The sequence below is a fragment of the Rhinatrema bivittatum genome, chromosome 6 (assembly GCF_901001135.1).
Source record: "Rhinatrema bivittatum chromosome 6, aRhiBiv1.1, whole genome shotgun sequence".
Lineage (NCBI taxonomy): Eukaryota > Metazoa > Chordata > Amphibia > Gymnophiona > Rhinatrematidae > Rhinatrema > Rhinatrema bivittatum.
The window spans coordinates 45,420,727-45,442,616 of NC_042620.1; the positions used below are offsets into that span (position 1 = coordinate 45,420,727).

Genomic DNA, 21,890 nt, shown 5'->3' on the forward strand with positions numbered 1-21,890 from the left:
CCTTGCTAGCGCAACCCCCTAATTTGGGTGTAGCAAGGCACCTCCCTTGCGGGCGCCATGCAGCGTTAAGAAAGCGGGGGATTAGCGCCTATTTAAGGAAGAACAATGCTACCAGGCTGCATTGTCACACGGTGACACCTCACTGTTCACAACCTGCTGTGCACCCCTACAGCAACATTTGCATAAAAAGTGTTTTTAGTCTTATCAAGTCTGTTACTATACAGTTAGAACACTGTTCATGCCCTGCAGCACCACTACAATCCAGCTGTGCACAACAGGTTGGGCCTCAAACTCCAGGTTACCACCTAAATCTCCCTTCCCAGCGTCACTCTGACATCTGCTAAGCCACGCGTATTTGGTTCGCCAGATCTTACTTCCTCGGCAGGAGCGGCAGTGCTTAAGTTTATCACAGTCTTGATCTGACTGGCCTCTGCATCTCTGCTGCCATTCCTAGAAGCCTTCCGGCCCTCGCCTCTCTGGCTGTTTCCAGGACTCCTGCTCATCTGTCTCTGCCATCTCTCCTGGATCTCTTGTTTATTTCCCTTGTAGCAATCCCACACTGATCATCTTCGCTGGGCCTCCCCTTTCAAGCCTCCCTGAGACTACCATTCCCAGGAGTTTCTCCTAAAGCTGTATTAACTTTTCTCTTTCTTGAATCATAACTTCCTTGAAGTACAGTTCCCAGCAGCCCACCAATACTTCGCTCCTGCTTGCTCCAGTGGGTTAACAGGTTTATGTCTCTGGGTAGGAACCTTTACTTCATTACACCTACTTACCCATGTGGAGCCCTCGCTTCTCCACATCAAGAACAGCAACGGTGATTAAAAAAAAAAAAAAAAAAAGTATTTAATTTTGAAAAAATATGAAATCATATATCTGTGTTTGCAGTCTACTTCAACTTTACATATTGATGGATCTCTGCAAGGCTTTAATGCTTTCACCATTGTGTCACTATAGTATTATTTACAGAACTGCTACTATATATATAAGCATGCTGAGGGAAAGAATATGAACAGCATGCAAAAGAAGTAACAAGATGGTAAACATGGTTTTGCTTCTTTTTGAAATAATGCTTTCTGTTCTACTTGGTAAGACTTTGTTGATTATTTTTAGTATAGTGCAACAGATTCTTTGCAGGCTGTGGTACCTTTTATTGGATCAACATAACAATTATCCAAAGATGATAATGTACATGAGTGCTTGAAACCACAAAGGTCATGTTATCAGATGTGACACAGTAAATGCTTAGAAGTAATCAATTTGTTTTTGTTAACCCTGGATTGTCTTTTAAAAATCTCTTAAATATTTCCTCAGCAGGTTAGATTTGCTTATAGCACTATATTAACAAATATTAATTGCTGGAAATACTCTGCACAATGAAGAATTAAAAGGTAAAATAATATTTGTTTTTAACTGACTCAGCTGCTGGTGTTTGACTGTGCATCTGTGGTACTTACTTAACAGGAAATGCTGAGTAGGACATTTACATTATCTAATGTGGCCGCTTTCAAGAAAGCGAACTGAAATACAGAGCTGCCTATTGACTGTAAAAAGAGTTTCACTCAGAACATGTGGCAATCGGACACAACTGAGATTAATTTACTATCAGGTAAGCCCATGCGTTACTGTATGTCTGCCAGGGTGGGATTAACCAAGAGTAAATCATTTTACAATGCTGTATTGCATCTCTACTTATGAATGACATTTTGATAGATTGTTTTCACTGACAAACTATTAGTTTGAAGGATAAATAAACTGAGACACTTTGTAACTGTCAGTGCCAGTTGAAATGTTGAGATATCTGCAAGTAGATTTTTAGCTATTTAGAAAAGCATTTTAGGACTCTGCTGACTAATCATAAGTAAGTATGGCAAAGTAAATTGTCATTTACGCCAGCAAGCATATCAATATTGAATATTGTAAGACAAAGATGAGCATAATTTTCTATGCAAAATGTGGAATCCATTTGAAAAGAGTGATATCGAATATGTGCATCTGAAACAAGAATAAAGGAGCAGCCTAGTGGTTAGAGCAACAGGCTGAGAACCAGGGAAGCCAAGGTTTGAATCCTATTTCTTTCAGAAATGCTCCTTGTGACCTCAGGAAATTCATTGGATCATGTATTACCTAGATTGTAAGTCTTCTTGGGCAGGGAAATGATTATAATGCCTAAATTATAACTGACCCTGAGCTCATAGTTGGCAAAGGTTCGTAATTAAATCAAAATCCAGTAGGGAGAGTTTACCAGAAACAGACATCATGAATTGCTGGGCTGGTTTAGGTGTTATTTCTGGTTCTATGATAGTGCTGAGAGAATGGATATTTTTTCAATGAATCTGGGCCTCCCAGTCTACTGAGCATTATCTGCCTACTCTCCACATCATTTCTTGGCAGCACTTAAAGGCAGAGTTTGGAAGTATTGGGAAGGGAAGACAGGCAGTCAAGAAAAGACCCAATGGGGAATGCATTACAGTGAAATAATTATAAAGTCAACTAATGTAAAATAAATTAAACAGAAGGGAGGTTAGAGGAAAAAAAGGAACATTCTGGAGTGGATTATTTAGAAAGACGGAAGAATGGAGCTAAGTAGCCCCCCTCCCCACAGGTAGAGATTTTGGTTTAATAAACAAAAATGGTTCAATAGAATACCCATATAATATTAGGACGCACAAGACTCCATCACAACTTAGGGAAACAGCAGTCAAAATCACCAAGCAGTGTATCTGACATCTATATGAATGTATGAAAAAATACTATTTCTAAAATGTCAGGTATGTCAGTATACATATCACCTGGTTCATCTTATATACAAATCATAAACTCTCTTAGTACAATATCAAATATGACATGCAAGTTGCCCATAGGTAAGTAAGAGCATGTCTATCAACATGCATTATGCTAGCTTTTTTCCTAAAAGTGCTTAATTTAAGGACTGAGTGAAAATCCTACAGTGCTTTTTGCACAAGTATTTCCTTGCACAGTTTGCTTTCCTGTGAAAAAGTTTCAATTACAGAAGTTGAGGAAATTAAGGTTTTCGACAAAAGATAATGTCAAGACTGTATAAACGTTTTGCTTTTTTTTCACTTTATGTTTGCCCATTCCTTAAATGTGGCTTGAAAATATTAGTGATCACAGAAGCAAACACTGGCAGGTACCCAATTATTCATCATTTACATCATTCACAAAAGAAGGATAATAAAGCTTAACTTAGTTGCTCTTCCAAATTAAAGGAGATTCTCTTAAACTGAGCCAAAAAACCAAAACATGCTAAAAAATTCTAATAATTCACAAACTGTGATCTTAATTGTAAATGAGAAAGCAGAATTGAAAAAAACAACAACAAGAATTAATTATGAATCACTAATTTAAAGGCTTGTAAATAAATTGTGGATCAGAAGTTTTGATTGAGCCAAGGGTTTTAACACACAAAAAGTTGTAAACATTATTAAATGCTTCCTTCAAAAGCAGTAAAGATTGTTTAAACAATGCTATTTAAAGTGTTTGCTTTATTTCATAATAGGAACTGATGTAATGTACTAAAAAATTATTTTGCAACACTAAAAAAACTTGCCACGTCAATGCAATTATGGTTAGTGGAAGTATAGTAGCACTCTGTATGCTGCTCTTCACACTTTTATCCCAGTGTATCTTCTCTGCTAAGCCTGCAGAGTGTGAAATGACTTGAAGTGGTTTAATAATATATATTGTATACTCTACACTCTCTCTGGCAGGATGGGATGATTGCAATTTGACATTTTTCTCACCTCCTACTTTAAAAAGGAAATAACTAGTCCCTTTGTCTTGCTAGTCTTCATGTAAAACTTTTTCTTTCCGTATCCTGTTCATCCTCTCTTATTATCCAGTGGGTGGGTTTAATCAAATGGTGATCTGGTGATTAGATCACAACTTATATATTTACTGATTTTCAGGAAACAGTAGATTGTATAACAAAGTATCTCCTTTACAATGCTGTTTAATGCATCATGAAGTTTCATAAACCAGGTTAAAAACCTAATAGTAAGAATTCTAAAAGTCATTATGAAAAAGAAACATTTACTGCTTTTGCTTAAGGTCATTAATTTTAACATGCAACAAACTACAGTTTAAGAATTTTATATATTGCAGAAACTAAGGACTTGATTCATTAACCTATATTCCCAGAATCAGACCTCATTTAGGAACCATCAAAACTATTACATGCCTAATGTAAACATGTGCAAAGTGCACTATATAAAAATTGTTATTTTGAATATTCACTTCCAAAATCTAAACATTCTTAGATTTACCTATACATTTCAAGAGAATGTACAATTGCGTTTTGCATTGCATAATAAATTATGATACACATGTTCATGAAAGCAAAACATAACATACTGCTTTCTTATTTGTAACATTTTCACTCCAGAAAAGAGTTTAACAACTAACTATCCACCAAGCAAACAGATTTCTACCATCAAGGCAGTACGTCTTTAAAATGTTCACTCTGAATGATATTAATGCAAGTCATTTCGAAGTTCATTGGGCTTTGACAATGTTATTGAAGGGCATAATGGCTTGATTGGAAAATGTTTTTTCTATTTATATATCTTTTGCCATCATAAGAAACCTAATGGGAAGTTTTTGTCTGATGCTTACTTACAGTCAACTGAACTGGGCCAAACAGATGCTTGTCCAAGTAATATAAACCATACCTTAATACTAATCATGGAAAAACCAATCACTTTTTAGGGGTGAAAAGCCATGACTATATAAACCTAAAGGATACCCTGAAGAAAAACTGTCCCTACCATTTCTAGCCTAACACTAAGTTACTAGCTATCCCCTAGCGGCAGACACTACAGGATAGATCATTTGCCATATCTAGTCTACACTGCACAGTTTATTGAAAGCATTGTGTTATCACTGAATTAACCATCTTCAAAATAATGCAAAGCTATAAGAATGCGTCTGAATTACTCATCAACCAACACAAAGGAACAGTTAATTTCAATATCTTGCCACTATACAATGGACAACTAGTTTTCATAAATAGCAAATCATAAACCTCTACTGAAAGTTTCCTTACATTTCTCTACGGTTTTATTCACCGAGACTTTTCTCCCATACTGTGTATATGGGGGAAATTAAGCATGCTAAATCAGGCCCTAAATCTATATGATATTGATTTATTTTAAACACAGTTGCCAAGTTTCAGACAGTCCAGCTCGTTTTGCCCTGGTGCAGCGTTTATTTTACACAGACCATCCCAGAAATTCCATGCACGTAGCGAGTATTAACTGCATCACTTTAATACTAGTGCTCAAAACTTTCCCTCTGCATTAAACACATAACAGTTTCCGATCATCAAACAATCGAACTAATCATTTTTGCATTTGCGTATTCTAGATAACTAATAGATGTAGTGCACCACTTTCCAGCAAAATCTGTATTGACATTTTATATCAGCGTCTTTACTTTGAAGTTCAATTCACGCTCCCAAAGCCAATCCACATGCTTTTGACTGCACGCACTGCATACACATTAAAATGTATTAAGAAAGGATCTAAGGTAAGAATGAGCATGTATTACAGCATAAAATAATTAAAGTCCTACCGCACCTTGATAGGCTTTGAAGACTGGCACGTCACCTGATGGGACACGGTTGCAGTTTGGTTCATGTTTCAGCACCCTGGACAGTTCACAAATCCCACTAGGATTTCGGGCGGCTTGAATTTGAAAACTGCTCGACTTCGGCAGCTACTGAGGTGTCCGATTTTGTAAGAGCTGTCAAACAAGGAAAAAAAAAAAAAAAAAAGGAAGAAAAGATTATTCTATGCTTCTCACTTCGCTTCAGATAGAGCATCCATTCAAATAATCATTCCCAAAGCACAGGGCAATGTACAGTGGGAGGCTGCAGGCTGTTTCAGTTCTCTTTGCCTGTTCCTATCCAGGACTGAAATGTGACAGCTCCTCTGCTCAGCGAAAGGTCTGGCTGCCTCTCTCTCTCTCTCTCGCTCTCGCTCTCTTTGAAAAGGCTGGATAGGAAGCAGAACCAAACCCCGATCAATTGCAGCCTCATTGTTTAATCGGTTACACTAAGATACCTCAAACATCCTCACTTAAAAAGAGCAATTGATTGGTTGGCTAGGTATTTAGGAATTTATGTAGTAAATTAAGAACCGTAAAAAAAGAAAAAAAAAATCCAACAGGGCTTTGAATTTGGAGATACACAAGGGATTTTCTGATCTGAAAGTATTTTTGTAACTGTTTTTAGATGCTAACAAGAACAGGCATTGCCTTTTACAAATAGCTCTATCCTGTGCTCTGCAGTAAAGAGAATGAACTGATGAGATTTTTTAAATGAAAGGTTGTTTATTGATTTATTTTATTGTAAACATTCTATATAGAAAAGTCAGTACTCGCACAGTAATTCAAACAGAATCCTAGTGTATACAACTAGTCATCTGTTGGTATAGGACGTACTAAAAATATTCACTCCAACTGCAGTTTAATTTAAAAAAAAAATGATAAATTGACATAGCCAACAAATATACAGCCAAATTCATTTTACCCTAACACTTCTAAAATGTGCAATTGTCCTAACTGTAGGTCCGAAAAAAAAAAAGTTCAATGTTTTTTGCAGCACGACCAACCTAGGTAACCTAGTTACACCACAAGACACATAGGAGGGTGATCAGGGATACTAATAGCTGAATAGGCGCCCCATTTATCACTATAAAATATCTCAGAAACAATTTAGATCAGTAGATTGGGATTCAACAAAGTGCTGACTGAAATATTCCCAGAGCTCTGTTGTGTTGCTTTACTTGTCCAGCCGGATCTGTCTTCCCCATCCCCTCCTTTTAATTTTCCTGCAGTCTTTTGTTCTTTGCAATGTAATTCACTTTGATAACTGCCTGTGTTACATATGGTGGCTTTTAACATAAAAGCTTGGTTGTTACTGCTAATACCAATGTCCTAGTTTATCCTAAGTGGGTTTATCTAGCCTTCATTTACCCTGGGGGTGTAATTAAATGACTAAAGCTAAGAAGTGTTATTTGGAAATATAGGGTTTATAAGTCAATTGGGCTTTTTTTTTTTGTATAAATAAAAACAGAAACGGTGTTTTCTATTTTACATAAGAACAGGATCATAGTTCTAGTATTGAACAGATTTCCCTTCAAATGTTTTTAAGTGCTTCAGTAACTTTGTATTATTTAAAACTGAAAATAACTGAAGAACGGAAATAACTGGATGCATAGGGGTGTGAGGATGTGTACTTATTGTAGAAATCACATGGCCATAGTCACTGATACGCAGCATCCATCATGCTTCTGCTGTACATTGTGAGGTGAATTTTCAAAGAATTACACACATGAAAGTTAGAATATGTTGCAAAGGTGGACCCTTGGACTGAGATGAGGTTGACACACTACCTGCAGGGAGGAGCCTTGCAGGTCCTCATCATTGGCTGGTGGAGCTGGCTGGTGCAGAGACCCAACAGGACCTTCACCAATACCTACCCTTGTTCCCATAGGTTGAGCCCTTGGGTACCAGGGCCAGCTGGACTTAGGCACAGAACTCCAAAGATGAACAACTCCATGAAGGGTGATGGCATGAGCGGAGTCTGGGTTCCTTGCGTTGGGACAGGCAGTGATCCAACAAGTCCAAAAACATACTAGAGTCAGGGCAGGTGGCAGTCCAATGAAGTCCAGAAGCATACCAGAAGTCAGGGCAGGCTACAATCCAATGTCAAGGCCAGAGAAGCAATCCAGTAAAGGGACACAGAGTCAGGAACATGGAGTCAGGCAACTAGCTACTCACTAGGAGCTTGACTGGTTGCTGAGGCAAAGTGATGCAGGCAGGAATGGGCTTAAATAGTCAGAAGAGATGACATCATTAGAGGGAGCTGCAGGAACTTTCCCACTGTGGCTCCTTTAAGTTCTGTGGAGAGGTGCGTGCGTGCTCCTAGGGAGTTGCTGGTGGGGCTGGGCATCGGCGATATGAGCAGCGGCTCCAGGCCATGAGGGAACTTGATGTTGGCAGCAGCTCCCTGCCGCTGTAAGGGAAGTCAGGGCTGAATCGGGGTAGTACTAGGTAAGTGCAACCAGCCACGGAGCTCTGCAGCCGGCGCTCGCAACAGACCTCCTCCTCTAAGCCCCCTTCCCAAAGGTTTAGGCTTCTTGGGAAAAGAGGCTTGGAACTGTTTGAGCAGACTGTTGTCAAGTATATCGGAGGCATGTTCCCAGGTATTTTCCTCTGGGCCATATCCCTCCCAGGATATCAGATACACCCACTTCTTATTTTGTAGCCAGATGTCCAGTATTTCTTTTACTTAATATACCTGGTCCTCCTTACAGGATACCTCCTAGGGTTCCAAGGCCTTCCAGGAGGGCCGTAACAGAACCAGCAATTTGAAGTGAAAAACATGAAATGTGTTGTGAATCTTCAGAGACATGGGCAGACATAGCTGAAATTAGGGATGTGAATCATTTTAGGACGATTAAAATTATCGTCCGATAATTTTAATATCGTCTTAAACCGTTATGGAACACAATACAATAGAGATTCTAACGATTTATTGTTATAAATCGTTAGAATCGTGAGCCGGCACACTAAAACCCCCTAAAACCCACCCCCGACCCTTTAAATTAAATCCCCCACCCTCCCGAACCCCCCCCCCCCAAATGACTTAAATAACCTGCGGGTCCAGCGGCGGTCCGGAACGGCAGCGGTCCGGAACGGGCTCCTGCTACTGAATCTTGTTGTCTTCAGCCGGCGCCATTTTCCAAAATGGCGCCAAAAAATGGCGGCGGCCATAGACGAACATGATTGGACGGCAGGAGGTCCTTCCGGACCCCCGCTGGACTTTTGGCAAGTCTTGTGGGGGTCAGGAGGCCCCCCCCAAGCTGGCCAAAAGTTCCTGGAGGTCCAGCGGGGGTCAGGGAGCGATTTCCCGCCGCGAATCGTTTTCGTACGGAAAATGGCGCCGGCAGGAGATCGACTGCAGGAGGTCGTTCAGCGAGGCGCCGGAACCCTCGCTGAACGACCTCCTGCAGTCGATCTCCTGCCGGCGCCATTTTCCGTACGAAAACGATTCGCGGCGGGAAATCGCTCCCTGACCCCCGCTGGACCTCCAGGAACTTTTGGCCAGCTTGGGGGGGGCCTCCTGACCCCCACAAGACTTGCCAAAAGTCCAGCGGGGGTCCGGAAGGACCTCCTGCCGTCCAATCGTGTTCGTCTATGGCCGCCGCCATTTTTCGGTGCCATTTTGGAAAATGGCGCCGGCTGAAGACAACAAGATTCAGTAGCAGGAGCCCGTTCCGGACCGCTGCCGTTCCGGACCGCCACTGGACCCGCAGGTTATTTAAGTCATTTGGGTGGGGGATTTAATTTAAAGGGTCGGGGGTGGGTTTTAGGGGGTTTTAATGTGCCGGTTTTGCGATTTTATGTTTTTTCGATTTTTCACGATTTTTCACGATTTTTCATGATATTTTACCCCCCCCAAACGGCAACAATACGATTCCCTCCCCCTCCCAGCCGAAATCGATCGTTAAGACGATCGAGGACACGATTCACATCTCTAGCTGAAATGTAATGGGCCCTACTTGGATGATGGGAAAAGGTCCAATATAGCAGGGTATGAGTCTCATAGAAGGCACCCTAAGTCGAATGTAGTGGGTACTTAACCAGACTTTATCTCCCAGCTTGAATTAAGGGGCTGGTCATCTATGAATGTCAGTGGCTTTCTTAGCTCTCCGGGAAGCTTCCTGAATCATCACCTCGGTTCGGGTCCACAGTTCTCCGGGCTCTTCTGCTGTCAATTCAGCTGCTAGAGAGGAGACAGACAAGGAAAGTAGTAGCAGCGGAAGAGGCTGTCTCCCATAAACAATCAGGAATAAGGATGATCCCATGGCATCGTTGCTATGAGAGTTGTGAGAAAATTCTGCCCACAGGAGGAGGGATACTCAGTTGTCCTGATGCTCATTGACAAATGCCCTCAGAAACGTTATGAGTGTATGTTTCATCCTTCTGCCTGACCTTTTGCTTGGGGGTGATAGACCATCGTAAAGTTCAGCTGTTTGTTAAATTTTTGGCACAAGGCATGCCAGTAATTGGCCATAAACTGGACACCACAATCAGAGGTGATGTGTCATGGCAACTCGTGTAGGCGAAAAATGTGGGTGATGAACAACTTTGCCAGTTCTGGTGCAGAGGGGAGGCTCAGGAGAGTGACGAAGTGATCCAACTTGGAAAAATGGTCAACTACCCAAATAATATGGCAGCTATCAGAAGGAGGAAGGTCATCTATAAAATCCATGGACAAATGAGTCCAAGATCCCTTGGGTACTGGCAACAGCTGCAATAACCCCCACGTCATCCCACCATGAGTTTTTGCTGGGCACATGTAGGGCAGGAGTCCATATAGGTTTTCATATCTCCTTGTATTTGAGGCCACCAATAATTAGAGATGTGAATCGTGTGATCGATCGTCTTAACGATCGATTTCGGCTGGGGGGGGGGAGGGAATCGGATTGTTGCGGTTTTGTTTTTTTAAATATCGTGTAAATCGTAAATCAGGGGAGGGCGGGAAAACCGGCACACTAAAATATCCCTAAAACCCACCCCGACCCTTTAAAATAAATCCCCCACCCTCCCGAACCCCCCCAAAATGCCTTAAATTACCTGGGATCCAGAGGGGGGGTCCCGGTGTGATCTTTTACTCTCGGGCCTCCGGTGCGTTGTATGACAGGGCAAAGGTAGCGCCGGCGCCATTTTGTTTTTTGTCCCCCGACGTCAGGAGCGTAAGAGATCGCTCCTGGACCCCCGCTGGACCCCCAGGGACTTTTGGCCAGCTTGGGGGGCCTCCTGACCCCCACAAGACTTGCCAAAAGTCCAGCTGTTGCACTCGAATCGTTTTGCCGTACAAAATGGCGCCGGCCATACACCGTATGGCCGGCGCCATTTTGTACGGCAAAACGACGTCAGGAGCGTAGGAGATCGCTCCCGGACCCCCGCTGGACCCCCAGGGACTTTTGGCCAGCTTGGGGGGGCCTCCTGACCCCCACAAGACTTGCCAAAAGTCCAGCAGGAGTCCGGGAACAACCTCCTGCAGTCGAATCGTTTTGCTGTACGGCCGGCGCCATTTTGTACGGGAAAACGACGTCAGGAGCATAGGAGATCGCTCCTGGACCCCCACTGGACCCATAGCACCAGCGCCATTTCTACAATGCACCGGGGGCCCGAGAGTAAAAGATCACACCGGGACCCCCCCTCTGGACCCCAGGTAATTTAAGGCATTTTGGAGGGGTTTGGGAGGGTGGGGGATTTATTTTAAAGGGTCGGGGTGGGTTTTAGGGATGTTTTAGTGTGCCGGTTTTCCCGCCCTCCCCCTTCCCCTCCCCCTTCCCCCGACTTATGATTTTTAACGATAAATCGGGGGAATTCCTATTAAATATCGCCTCTAACGATTTTTGATGATTTAAAATATATCGGACGATATTTTAAATTGTTAAAAAACGATTCACATCCCTACCAATAATATTGTTGGAGTAGCGCCAGGGTCCGAGACCAACCAGGGTGTCCTGCCACACGAGAGTCGTGGGCCCATTCCAAAACTCTTTGATGATGCTTGCAGGAAACAATCATCTTCCCTGGGGGAACTGTCTCCGTAGTAGCCAGAAGAATCCTCTCTGGATCTATGACATGCCCAAGGGGGTCAGGTGTACCCTCCACTTTGAAAGGCCAAGAGAGGGCATCTGGGAGTTCTTGGTGGCAGGTCTGTATTTTACCATGAAATCAAAGTGAGTAAAGAACAATGACATCGGGCTTGATGGGCATTCAGCCACTGGGCGTAATGGAGGTGCTCCAAGTTCTTATGGTCAGTATACACCATGATAAAATGTTGTGCTCCCTCCAGCCATTGGTGCCACTCTTCCAGAGCCATTTTAATGGCTAGTAACTCCTTATCCCCGATGCTGTAGTTACACTTGGCGGGTGAGAACTTACGGGAGAAGAAAGAGCATGGGCGGAGTACCCCATGTCAGAGTGTAGGCTTAACACAATTCCTTCTCCCATGAAGGAGGCATCAACTTCTAGAATGAATGGATGCATGGGATCTAGGTGGCAAAGGCATGGTCCCTGGAGGAAAACCTGTTTCAGGAGGCCAATCTTTGCTATTTGCTCATTTCTTGGTGTTGTGTTCGTGCCTGTTCTCGCCCTCGCTCCACCGTCTCTACCTTTGTGGCGACTTCCTTCGGGTCTGACAGACAGATGCTGCCGTGGCTCCTCCTCGCGGCTTCTTCCTGGAATCCCCGGGCTGGCCTGACGCTGCGGATCCGCCATGTTCCTGATGACGTAAGGGCGCGCCCGGGTGCACGCTCCAGAGTTTGTACCGGCAAGGGCGCAAACCTCGGGGGCTCCCCCATAGTGACGTTGTCCGCTTCCAACTTAAAAGGTCTTTGTTTCCTACTTCGAATCAAGTTAGCAAGGGGAATTCTTTCTCTGCTGCTCTGCCTCCACAAACTTACCAAGGGGTACCCGCTCCTCGGGGGCCCTGCTCTTTCTTCTTGATTTCAGATTGCTAAGATGGGATCCGGTACTCGCTCCTCGAGGGCCTACGTCCCTGAATGCTCAGAAGACTCCTTACTGCCTGGAAGCGATTGCAGACGTGAACACTATGAGTTCTATTACAGATAGGAACCGGTACTCGCTCCACGAGGGCCTATGTTCCTAATCTCTGAAGACTCCCTTCTGTCTAAGACATTATCGCAGGTACGGAGATCATGAGTTATTATTGCAGATTGCAGATAGGAACCGGTACTCGTTCCATGAGGGTCCATGTTCCTAAAACCTTTCAAAAACTCTCTTCTATCTCAGAACGTATCGCATACCTATATCTGGTACATTACTATTTCATATTGCAGATAGAAACCGGTACTCGCTCCACGAGGGCCTATGTTCCTAAAACCCTTCACAGACTCTCTTCTATATCAGAAGCTATCACATACCTTTACCTTGTGAATTACTATTACAAATTGCAGATAGGAACTGGTACTCGGTCCATGAGGGCCTATGTTCCTAAAACCCTCCAAATACTCTCTTCTATTCCAGAAGCCATCTCATACATAGATATTGTGAGTTCTTATTCCAGACTGCATACAGGAACCAGTACTCGCCTACAGCTCCTGTTCCTGAATATACTGAAGACTCTCTGTTGCATAGAAGCCATTACAGATATCTACAATTGTGAGTGTATCATCTACTAGTGGTTATGTATCCAGCATACCCTGTCTACTCACTACTTATAGTCTCTCTCTACAGCTCAGCAACCCAGAGATCACAATTCCAGTATCTGAGGGACTTCAGCCCTGCCGGGCACATCAGCTCACTACTGCCCCCTCTGGTGGTTCTACTTCCTGTCTAATAAAGAACTATCTGTGTTTATCTCCATACTCCAACCTAGCCAGTGGTCCCTCTCAGGATATCCTCCTGGGGGCGCTGTCATCATGCCATCGGCCCAAGGATTCACCAATTTACATTAAGTGTTTATTCCTTACACTGCTGAGCAGTATCAAACAGACTGCCACTCTGTGGGAAGCCAACCCACAACAGATCATTAACTCCGCCTAAGGAGTATTACAAATTGCTAGCTCCTCCCCTTGGGGGAGCAGCATTGAACAGATTGCTAACTCCTCTCCTTGGCGGGGTGATCCATAACAGACTGCTAACTCCCTAGCGGACTTATAACAGATTGCTACTCCTCCCCTTTGTCGTGGTGATTTATAACAGATTGCTAACTCCGCCCCTCTGGGGAGCAGATTTATTACAGATTGCTAACTCCAGTGAATCCGGCTAAAAGTTTTGGAGAAGAATTGGAGAAATAGATACTACAGTGAATTCAGCTTTCAAGAAAAGTATTTGGAGAAGCAGTACTCCTGGGGATTCAGCTAAAGGTATTTGATATCTGTAGTCCATGGACTATGCTCACCTTTCTGCCTCGTAGGCTATTCCGGGCCTGGCTCAACACCTCTCAGAACAGCAAGAAACCTTGGAGAAACTTACTGCAGCTTTTCACCAGCTTCACATACAAAAGGCACAAGGCACAGCTTCTATATAGGAAGGTCTGTTACCAGAGGTAACTTTAAAGTCAGCTGTTCCACTGGCAGCACCTATTTGACTCTCCGGAGAACTTCAAAAGACTCGGGGCTTCTTGAACCAGTGCAGCTTACATTTCACCTTACAACCTTCATTGTTTCCCACAGGCTTCTCTAAGACCAGCTACATTCTGTCTTATTGGGATGGGAGAGCCTTATCATGGGCATCTACCTTGTGGGAATGCAAGGACCCTATCTTGCAGGACATAGAAGGATTTATGGACTTGTTTAAATCCGTTTTTGATGACCCTGCTCGTATGTCTTGTTAATTACTTTTATTTATTGCTTCAGTTATACCCTTGTTTTATGTAAACCGATCCGATATGGTTATTACTATGAAGGTCGGTATAAAAAAGTGTTAAATAAATAAAAAATGTCTGTTGCTGGGTTTGCTTTGGTGGACTTGAAGCAAGGCAACAGATCTCTGGCGGAATTTGCCATCGAATTTAAAACTCTTGCAGCGAAACTTCTCTGGGACCCCAGATGTCTGAAGACACTCTTTTGCAGAGGCCTGGACACCTGCGTAAAGGATGAGCTGGCTGCTCATCAGACACCTGACTCGCTGGAAGAATTAATAGCCTTAGCTACTCGGATTGACTGGCGGCTCCGAGACAAGGTGAAGGAACTCCGGCCTAAGGTGTTACCTGGGTTGAAGCAAACCAGTGCTCCTGCACTGTGAGGGGATACAGCACCTCCTGCTGTGGAGAAGAAGGAACTGAAGGAACCTTGTCATGGTCACTTGACCTCTAAAGAGAGAAGATTTAGGAGGAAGAACAGTCTGTGCATGTACTGTGGTCAGCCAGGCCATGATGTTTCTGTCTGCCCTATTCGTCCGGGAAATGGACAAGCCTGAGTCCCGCAGGAGGACTGTTTTTGGGCTATACAGCAATATCTCCTCCACTCTCTCATCCAGTCTCTGTGATTCCTGAACCAGTGACGGTTCAAACCGCTGCCCTGAAAAAGACTCAGGGACAGGAGGCAACTTTAATCTCAGACATTTTGTGGAAGACCTGAGGAGTCCATTCAGCAAATTTGAAGATCCACTATTGTATCACAATTTGAAGTGGGCCTTGGACGATGCTTTTCACCACCACTTCTTTTGAGGATCTTATCAACATCACCAGCAGTTTTTCCATTACCTGCTGTTTTTGTAGCTGTTGCTATGCGCACCATAGCTAGGTGGTGCTCTATATCTTTAATGTCTTCCTGGACTTCAAATTTGAGATATTCGCTATGATCTACCTACTTGGAAGTCATGCTGAAGGACTACAGCACTGTTGATTCCGAAGAAGAAGATATCTCTAACTACCAGCTTTCACAATTGGATTACTCGGAAGTCGTGCCCAGAAGCCTATGGCACTGTTGATTCTGAAGAAGAAGATATCTCCGACTATCAATGTACGTTTGGTTAACTCGGAAGTCGTGCTGGAGGTTTACAGCACTATTGATTCCGAGGATGAAGATATTACCATCCATCAGCCTGATCATCTTGCTGGTATTGCCATCATCTCTCTTCCAGCATCCTGCGGAAGAGCTACTCAGAAGTGGATTTTGGACAAGTTTCTACATCACCACTTCCACTGACACCTCAGTGACGTCCACGGCAGCCCTCTCATTGCTGCTGACTTCATTATACACTCTGTTAAATTCTTCAAATCTCAACATCCATCTGTCATCGTGAATATATGAACTTGAATTCAAGAATTTAGAGATCCTGGATCTTTGTACAGAGGCTGAGTTTGTTTGCCTGAAAGGGCTTCGGCCCCAAAATCATCTTTGGGAGACTCAGTCCTATTGGATAAAGATACTTCATCAGTTCCACCTCACACATCTTTGGTACTTAACCTGGTACCCGAAGAGGAGACCGCCCTTTGAAGGGGGGTACTGTTGCGTTCATGCCTGTTCTCACCATTGCTCCACCCTCTCTACCTTTGTGGCAACACCCTTCGGACCTGACGGACAGATGCTGCCACTGCTTCTCCTCGCCGCTTCTTCCTGGAATCCCCCTACTGGTCTGATGCTGCAGATCCGCCATGTTCCTGATTACATAAGGGTGCGCGAACATGCGCGCTCCAGAGTTTGTACCAGCAAGGGCGCGAACCTCGGGGGTGTCCCCCGTAGTGATGTCATCCGCTTCCAACTTAAAAGGTCTTTGTTTCCTACTTCGAATCGAGTTAGCAAGGGGAATTCTTTCTCTGCTGCTCTGCCTCCACAAACTTACCAAGGGGTACCCGCTCCTCGGGGGCCCCGCTCTCTCTTCTTGATTTCAGATTGCTAAGACGGAATCCAGTACTCGCTCCTCGAGGGCCTACGTCCCTGAATGCTCATAAGACTCCCTTCTGTCTAAGACGTTATTGCAGGTACGAAAATTGTGAGTTATTATTGCAGATTGCAGTTAGGAACCGGTACTCGCTCCACGAAGGCCCATGTTCCTAAAACCCTTCACATACTCTCTTCTATCTCTGAAGCTATCGCACACCTATATCTGGTTCATTACTATTTCATATTGCAGATAGGAACCGGTACTCGCTCCACGAGGGCCCATGTTCCTAAAACCCTTCACAGACTCTCTTCTATATCAGAAGCTATCACATAGCTATACCTTGTGAATTACTATTACAAATTGCAGATAGGAACTGGTACTCCATGAGGGCCTATGTTCCTAAAACCCTCCAAAGACTCTCTTCTATTCCAGAAGCCATCTCATACATAGATATTGTGAGTTCTTATTCCAGACTGCATACAGGAACCAGTACTCGCCTACGGCTCCTGTTCCTGAATATACTGAAGACTCTCCAGTATATTCAGGAACAGGAGCCGTAGGCGAGTACTGGTTCCTGTATGCAGTCTGGAATAAGAACTCACAATATCTATGTATGAGATGGCTTCTGGAATAGAAGAGAGTCTTTGGAGGGTTTTAGGAACATAGGCCCTCATGGAGTACCAGTTCCTATCTGCAATTTGTAATAGTAATTCACAAGGTATAGCTATGTGATAGCTTCTGATATAGAAGAGAGTCTGTGAAGGGTTTTAGGAACATGGGCCCTCGTGGAGCGAGTACCGGTTCCTATCTGCAATATGAAATTGCATAGAAGCCATTACAGATATCTACAATTGTGAGTGTATCATCTATTACTGGTTATGTATCCAGCACACCCTGTCTACTCACTACCTATAGTCTCTCTCTACAGCTTAGCAACCCAGAGATCGCAATTCCAGTATCTGAGGGACTTCAGCCCTGCCGGGCACATCAGCTCACTACTGCCACCTCTGGTAGTTGTACTTCCTGTCTAATAAAGAACTATCTGTGTTTGTCTCCATACTCCAGCCTAGCCGGTGGTCCCTCTCAGGATATCCTCCTGGGGGCGCTGTCATCTGCCATCGGCCCAAGGATTCACCAATTTACATTAAGTGTTTATTCCTTACATTGCTGAGCAGTATCATACAGACTGCCACTCTGTGGGAAGCCAACCCACAACAGATCATTAACTCCGCCTATGGAGTATTACAAATTGCTAGCTCCTCCCCTTGGGGGAGCAGCATTGAACAGATTGCTAACTCCTCTCCTTGGCTGTGTGATCCATAACAGACTGCTAACTCCCTAGCGGACTTATAACAGATTGCTACTCCTCCCCTTTGGCGGGGTGATTTATAACAGATTGCTAACTCCGCCCTTCTGGGGAGCAGATTTATTACACTTGGTTAGGGTGATGAGGGGAGTCACAATCTGAGACTAGTTAGGAATAAAATGACAATAGAAATTCGCAAAACACAGGAACCTCCAGAGGGCTGGGACTAGTTCAACATACAGGTCATCTTCTCTGGATCCATTTGGAAGCCAACACTAGAGACTATATATCCCAGGAAAGGTAAACTTTCCTTCCCAAAGATACATTTCTCCAATTTGGTGAACAGCTTGTTGGCCCATAGACAATAAACAACTTGACAGACATTTCATCAATGGGTTTGAAGATCCTTTGAAAAGATAAGAATATTGTCAATGTAGATCACCACACTGACATACAAGTGATCCCTGAAGACCTTGTTCATCATATTTTGAAATACCAAAGAGGCACTGCACAGGCTGAAGGGCATGACAAGATATTCGTAGTGGCCGTCCTGTGTATTGAAGGTGGCCTTCCATTCATCACCAGGCCTGATTCAGATAAGGTCCCTGAAGATCTAACTTTGTAAAAATCTTAGCTCCTTGAAGCCGATCCAGAAGTTCAGAAATAAGTGGCAAAGCATAGCGATCCTTTTTAGTTATAGCATTTAGACCTTGGTAGTCTATACAAGGCCGTAGCATGCTGTCCTTTTTTCACAAAGAAGATTCCAGTCCCTGCTGAAGACGTGGAAGGTGGGATGAATCTTCTCTCGAGATTCTCTTGGATATATTAAGACATGGCCTTACTCTCAGGAAGGGACTAGGAGTACACCCTCCCTCGTGAAGGGGTAGTACCAGGCAGGAGATTAATGGCACAGTCAAAGGTTCGGTGGTCCGTAAGATCTCCACCTTCCTCTTAGAGAACACATCTGCATAAGCTGCGTACTGTGGCAGTAATCCTAAGGATGTTGAGGCTTGGGGAACTGGCAAAGGAAGATTGACTTGGAGGAGACATGAAGTATGACAGTGCGGGCCCCAAGTTGTCAATTGAAGGGTTCTCCAGTCGGTGGTGGGAGAGTGGAGCTGTAGCCAGAGCATTCCCAAAATAATGGGGTGGACTGCCTTTTCAATGATGAAGAAAGTTTATCTCCTCCACATGTAAAAGGCCGGTAATAAGATGTAAAGGTGCAGTGGTCAAGGTGATTCGACCAGGGAGAGGTTCTCCATAAATAGAGGAAATAGTTAAAGGCGGGTCCCTGGGAACCATAGGCAGGTTTAAGTGAGAAACTAGGTCTTTCAAGATGACGTTTTCCCTGGCACCAGAATCTATTAATGCATGAGTGGAGAATTCAAGCTGCTCCATGGTGATCGCTACCGGCAGAGTAAGTTGGGGAGTGGGAGTGGCGTAGCCTAGGGTCATCTCCTCACTGACTCCTAGGCTTGGAAGTCCCTGTTTTACAGGACATTGTGCTAGCAGATGGCCCTTCCTAGCACAACAGAAGCAAAGCCCTTGGGTGAAGCATCTGTCCTTCTCTTTGATGTAAGGCGACTCCGTCCCAGTTGCATCAGTTTGTCAGGTCGCAAAGGACTGAGCTCAGTCACTGGGTTCAGAATCAGGGGAAGTGAGAATGATGGAGCAAGCATGACTGGCCTTCATGGAGTCTATAACTCCTGGGACCGTTGCTGGAGATGGCAGTCAATCCTCCTGGTGAGGTCAATGAGGGTGTCAAGAGACTCTGGAAGCTCCCTTGCTGCTAATTCATCCTTTATTCAGGAGGATAGTCCTTCCAGAAAAATGCTCTGAAGACTGTCTTCCCACCAGTCCAGTTTGGTGGCCAGAATCCAGAACTCAATGGCATAGTCAATCAGCAGTCTAGCACCCTGCCGAAGATGCAATAACTCAGATCCGATGCAATAACTCAGATCCTGGTGGTTAGCCTACCAGGCTCATCGAATATTTGCTTGAAAGCTTGAACAAACCACTGTAGATCCTGAAGGAGAACATCTCCTCGCTCCCATAAAGGGGAGTCCCATCAAGAAGGGAAAGGATGAATGGGGTTTTGATGGTATCATTGGACAATTGTGCAGGCTGTAATTTGAAATGCATGAAACATTGATTCAAGAATCCCCGACACTGTCTGGGATCCCCCACGTAGCAGGGTGGTACAGGAAGACGCAGGGTGGATGTGATGGGTGTGGTTGCTGGAGTCTCAGGAGGCATTGGACCAGCTGTGGTGGTCACATCCAGATGGACGGTGAGGCATTCCATCTTGCTGCTGCTGTTGAATTTTCTGAACCAAGCCCAGAATGTCCTGGAGTCCTGAGTGATCTGCCGGGTCCATGGCTGCTAATTTTCTACTGTAAGTGATATTAAAATGTATTTATTGGCACAGGGGAAGGTCTGGGTGAACTAGGAAGAGTTCAGGCTGAAGAACCAGAAAAGTCTTGACAACCTGGAGAAGGTCTGGGTGAACTGGTGGAGTAATTGATAATTGAGAAATGGGTAATTTTTCTTACATGCGCATGCTTTAAAATATATCAATTTATGCAAGTAAGTCATTTTTGCATGTAAAATATTATGGGCCGGATTTTAAAAGCTTTACGCATGTAGAGGGGGTTACGCGTGCTGGGTCTATTTTATAAAAGCCCGGCGACACGCGTAAAGCCCCAGGATGCATCTACGTCCCGGTGCTTTAAAAAAGGGGCAGTCTGGGGGCGGGGCAGACTGGGGCCGGAGCAGGGCCAGAGTCCTCTAGCACAGCGGCCATTTCCTGCTGTGTTGAAGGATCGCATGCTGGCAGGCTGCCGGTGTGTGCAACTTGCGCCTTCCCAGAGGCAGGCGCAAAAGGTAAAATAGAGGTCAGGGGGGTTAGAATAGAGCTAGGGGATGGAAATGTTAGGGGAAAGGGTGGGAATGTTAGATTAAGGGGGAGGGAATGGGGGAAGGCTGCTGGTGTCGGTGTGCGCAAGATTCACTAGTGTGCATCCCCTTGTGCACACTGACCCCCGATTTTATAGCATGCGCACGCCTGCACATGCATGTTATAAAATCGGGGGTCCATATGTGTGTGCCGGGTAGCGCACACATTTACGTCTGCGCGTAGGTTTAAAAATCTACCTCTATGGATGTTAGAGATGTGAATCGGAACCGGAATCTGATCGGTTCTGGTTCCGATTCAAATCTTAAAATTTTTATCGTCCGGCTCGATTTTTTTTTTGTTATTGGCTGCGCCAATAACAAATTCCCCCGATTTATCGTGAAAAATCGTTAATCGGGTACGGGAGTTATTTGGGGGGAGGGCGGGAAAACCGGCACTCCAAAACAACCCCTAAACCAACCCCGACACTTTAAAACAAATCCCTTACCCTCCCGAACCCCCCAAAATGTTTTAAATTACCTGGTGGTCCAGCGGGGGGAGGGTCCTGGCACGATCTCCCGCTCTCGGGCCATCGGCTGCCACTAATAAAAATGGCGCCGATGGCCCTTTGCCCTTACCATGTGACAGGGAATCCGTGCCATTGGCCGGCCCCTGTCACATGGTAGGAGCACTGGATGGCCGGCGCCATCTTTAAAGATGGCGTGGGCCATGGCCGGCCATCCAGTGCTCCTACCATGTTACAGGGGCCGGCCAATGGCACGGATTCCCTGTCACATGGTAAGGGCAAAGGGCCATCGGCGCCATTTTTATTAGTGGCAGCCGATGGCCCGAGAGCAGGAGATCGTGCCAGGACCCCCCCGCTGGACCACCAGGTAATTTAAAACATTTTGGGGGGTTCGGGAGGGTAAGGGATTTGTTTTAAAGTGTCGGGGTTGGTTTAGGGGTTATTTTGGTGTGCCGGTTTTCCCGCCCTCCCCCCCAAATAACTCCCGTACCCGATTAACGATTTTTCATGATAAATCGGGGGAATTTGTATTGTATCGCGCACTCTAACGATTTTTGACGATTTAAAAAATATAGGACGATTTTTTAAATCGTCAAAAAACGATTCACATCCCTAATGGATGTGCATTAGTTTAAAATGAAATTAAAAAATGAAATGAATAGGGGCCAATTTGTTTCTTACATGAGGCCCCAAAATGAATTGAAGGAGCTTCACAAATTAAACAAATCCTATTTTTTTCATTCATTTGAAACAGAATGATTTCTATA

The 21,890-nt window shown here is 44.4% G+C and overlaps 1 long non-coding RNA gene across 1 annotated transcript in view; it reads right to left on the reverse strand.

Annotated features, from left to right (window-relative positions):
- Window positions 1–21,890, reverse strand: part of LOC115093195 — a 255,492-nt gene that overhangs the window by 143,314 nt on the left and 90,288 nt on the right. The window contains exon 2 of the long non-coding RNA XR_003857210.1: window positions 5,598–5,763. This is a non-coding gene — a long non-coding RNA (uncharacterized LOC115093195). The remainder of the gene's footprint in view (window positions 1–5,597; window positions 5,764–21,890) is intronic.